The sequence below is a fragment of the Ahaetulla prasina genome, chromosome 3 (genome assembly GCF_028640845.1).
Source record: "Ahaetulla prasina isolate Xishuangbanna chromosome 3, ASM2864084v1, whole genome shotgun sequence".
In the NCBI taxonomy this organism is placed as follows: Eukaryota; Metazoa; Chordata; class Lepidosauria; order Squamata; family Colubridae; genus Ahaetulla; species Ahaetulla prasina.
This window is the reverse complement of record NC_080541.1, coordinates 118,443,969-118,448,374: the sequence shown is the minus strand read 5'-3', so window position 1 is coordinate 118,448,374 and position 4,406 is coordinate 118,443,969. Positions and strand designations below refer to the sequence as shown.

General features: G+C 39.9%; 1 protein-coding gene across 4 annotated transcripts in view; it reads right to left on the bottom strand.

Annotated features, from left to right (window-relative positions):
- Positions 1-4,406, bottom strand: part of PBX1 (PBX homeobox 1) — a 313,418-nt gene that overhangs the window by 270,073 nt on the left and 38,939 nt on the right. The window lies entirely within an intron of this gene.

Here is a 4,406-nt window from a genome sequence, read left to right as displayed (position 1 = left end):
TGAAAGTGAAAAATTATCCATTAATTACAGTAATTGAATTAGTAATAATTTTTATGAGGTATTTGGAATATTTTGAACAAAGTATATGATTTTTATATGTTTATTCAGTACATTAGTGACCATCTACATTGGATTCAACACAAGGAGAATTGGATTCAACACAAGGATTCAGCACAAGGAGAAATAGTCCTGAATTCAGGAATTTCTTCTAACCACAAAAGCAAATTTCATATTGCTTCCTCTAAACATTTGAGAGTATTGCAAGCTTAGTTCTGGGTCCTGCTAGAAATCCAGAACAAGCAAGAAGAAACTTGACACCTTGAAAGACCCAACTCCAATTGGCTTCTTTTATCAGAGCAGCCAACCTATACATGCCATCCTGGGAACTCATAATGGTTCCACTCGCAGAACTTCATTAACTTTTTATACACTCAGCTACTCATTTATAATCATTAGCAGACAAGAGACGACAATTACTTGAGCAAAGGAGGAACCATTTACAGGAGAAGGGCGAGAGCACAGCCCTCACCACGGAACCACAGTGGCACCTTCGTTATCTATTGAAATATTTCTTTAAAAGGCTCTGGAAACGTGGGTTTGATGCCCGGAAAGAGGTGTTTATGAATTGATATTATATGCAGAAACATATTTGGTGAGCCCTAATTAATTCCAGGCAAGCAGCATGGTAAAAAATACTGCTGAGTCCAAAAACTGGGCATTGCACTCAAGTAATGCTCTTAATGAGTAGATTTTTAAAAAATGATTTGGTGATTCATTATGCATCTAATTATTGTTTTTTAAAAAGTGAAACAAAGCCAGTAATGAAAATATATCAATGAAAATATTCCCTCAAGATCTTTTAAGAAGGAAAAGATAGATATACAGAGAGAGATGGGGAGAGCGCTGCCAAGTAAATTACGCATCATTATTATTTTGCTACTTAGTATTGCATACACAGTTCTATGAAAAAGTAGTCATCAGTATGACTAGTACTAGTCAAAAAGTATTTTCTGAATTTTTGCTCTTTGCCACAATATTGAGGCATAACAAATAACAAAATTGATACTTGTTTTTATTTACTTTCTAAGTAAAGTAATCTAATATGTAGTATGCCAGTGTGAAAAATAATATTATTAATTCAGCAACATTTGATCATTTTCTACTATGAATTATTTGTTTCAGGTCCTGTTGCAACTTTTACATGAAATGTGACGATTCCAAAGTGCTGAATGTATTCTCCTTTATCTGTTCCTTGTTCATGAGACTTACATGTATGGTGGGATCAGGGGTGAAATGCTACCAGTTTGGATCAGTTCGGGTGAACTGGCAGTGGACATTGGGGCTGGTTCACCGAACTGGTAGTGATCGCTGGCTGGCCACACCCCCGAACCGGTCCACGGCCACAGTCCTGCCATGCTTGCCTGCCTTCCACGCTGCCTTTCTGGCAGTCCCCCATGCCCACTTGCCTTCCAAGGTCGGTGTTCAGTCTGGCCTGGCCAGTGGGTGGCTGGGTGGCCCTTGGTGGAGATGCAGCCGCTGCTCTGGGGCTGAGGGATGCCACCATGGTGCTCTAGGAGGGCAAGCTGATGTCCTGGACAGTGCTGCACAAGCGGTGCCCTCCAAAACACCGCCGCCACCATTCACTTTCGTTTCACAGTGGGCGAAGGAAGAAAGTGAACGGCACCACCCTATTTTTTTAATGTAGAATGCTTAACTACACAACAGAATACACGGTCCTTTCAATGACGACATCCTGCGTAGCATATCATCCAAAGCACGACACTACCACTTCCATGTTTGGATGGTACAAGATTCTTATTGCAGAACCCCATTTTGATTTCTCCCAGATGTATCAACAGCATTAGAACAGCTAAAATTTCATTTTCAAATCATAGGGCGTTCCCCCAGAAATCTGGAAAATCATTTGTATGATTTTTGCCAAAATGAGTAACATAATCTTTCCAGTGAGTAATCGCTTCCATCTTGCTACTATCTTGTTTATCTTTTTGTAATCATTGAGTCATGAATACTGACTTTAGCAAAAACAAGAGAGGGCTGCCGATCCATAGATGGCATTCATTGTATAGATGGGATTCATTGTAACTACCTAGATGATTTAATGCCAAACCGACAGAATTTTACAGAACAGTCACAGATGTAAAAATAAAACTATTATCCCAAATCTTTTCCATTTCAAGGCTGGCTGTGTCTGATCATTGGGATCCCTGCAGCTTTAGAAAATGTTTTGTAAACCTTTGCAGAATAGTGGTCATCACTTTTTAGTACATTATAAAATGTGAATCTAGAATGTGTGGTGTGGTATGGTATGGTATGGTAAAAATGTGACAATGATGAGGAATGTTGAGATATAGAGCAAAGCTGACCCCCAAATCTTTCCTGGTGTAAGCAAGTTTTCATACTAACCTGAGTTATGCCTTTAACTGAATCGAGTGAATTAAGAACCATATTTTTTCCAGGCTGGATCTTTGTTAATGGAATGAAATAAGCATCACACAAAACTCCAGTAATATTCCCCCCCCCAAAAAAAAACCCTTTGAAAATCTAAAAAGGGGGTAAAATTTCATAAAACTCTATTTGCTTAGAATTCCTTATTTCACTTCTTCCCTTAACATTTTAAAACTATACTTCCTGAACACTGCTATAGTGGCAAAAAATACTGCAATTGAAAGGATACTAGCAATGGTGGGTTGCTCCCAGTTTGCCCCGGTTCGGGCAAACCAGTAGTGGCAGCGGCGGGAGGCTTCGCCGACCTGCCCAGATTTCATCAAAAACAATCTGCGCATGTGCAGAAGCACTGTATACTCACAAAGTGAGTGCGCGCTCCCGGGCGCTGCCGATAGCAAACCAGTAATGCCAGGTTTTAAAACCCACTACTGGATACTAGCTGAGAAAAACTGTCACTGTAATGCTTCAGACCCATTTATTTTTCTTCAAGGGTTTTACACAACTTCACTTTTGTTCAGATTTGAAAAATTGCTCTGGAGAAGGGAGCACTTTTAAGATGTGGCACCTGCCAACCAATCAGTGATGTGTACAGCTACTAGAAAAGTGTAAAACTCATTTATTTTAGACTGGAAATTGCTATGAAATTAAATGCACCAATTTTAATCTGCTGTATTTGCTTCCAGCTACAGGATCTCCAAAATAAACCAGTTTTACACATTTTCCGTATTAGTTTTTTTTCTCTCTCTGTGTATATCTATGTATATATCTATGTATATGTATATGTATATGTGAATATGCACGCACGTGCGCACACACACACATTTTGAAGATGACAGGAATGTTTAATAATTCTTAATTCATTTTAGCCAGTTGCTTGATCACAAAATCTAGATAGGTAAAGAGGCTGGAAAAAAGATTTTTCATAATTATGACTTATAAATATTCACAATCTCCATAAATCAAACCCAGAAATGTCTTTATACACTTAGGCAGTGGTGGGATTCAAATAATTTAACAACAGGTTCTGTAGGCATGGTTAGGTGTGTGTGGCTAGATGGCCACATGTAACTGGGTGGGTCTGCTATGTGACTCTGTGGGTTTGGCTAGGTGATCATGTGACTGGGTGGGCGTGGCCAGGTAGTCATGTGACTGGGTGGGTGTGGCCAGATGGTCATGTTACTGGGTGGGTGGAGCCAACCCAATGTCACTCACGTCAAGAGGTGCCTCGCCTGGCCCCTCCCCTTCCAACCATTCCTTGTCACACCCAGCCTCAACGTATCTAAACTTCTGTAAAAATGTTGTTCACCTTTTTTTTACTTTATTATCTGCATGTAAATACTATGGATGTACTAAAAGGAGGAAATGGCTCACATGCTTTGCCTAAGAGTACGATAGGCAACAGGCTTTTAAGGGACTGCCACAAAGAAGGGGGGGGGGCAAGGAATTTTCCAAAGAAGCAGAAGGCAAAACAAGAAGCAATGGATGGAAACTGAACAAAGAGAGAAGCAACCTAAACCTAAAGAGAAACTTCCTGACAGTGGAACTGCTTGTCTACAGAAGTGCTGGATGCTCGATCACTGGAAGTTTTTAAGAAAAGACTGGACGGCCATTTCTTTGAAATGGAATAGGGTTCCACCCCCAAGGTTCTTCTAAGTGTTATTCTGACATCATTTTCAGGCATGAAAAATCTACTCAGATTTTGGCATCCTCAGTTTTCCTGCCTGAGCAGGGGGTTGGACTAGAAGACCTCCAAAGTCCCTTTCAAGTCTGTTATTCTGTTATTCCTGAAGTAAATAGCTAAGACCTTCATTGTGACCCGATCTCTTTTGCTCCCTCTGAACTAATGAGTTAAAGAGCTGCCTCTAGAAATTCATTTTAATAAGATTTTTAGAAACCTGCAGTTGAAAGTTCTTTATGTCTTCTTACCCTGAAGACCAAAT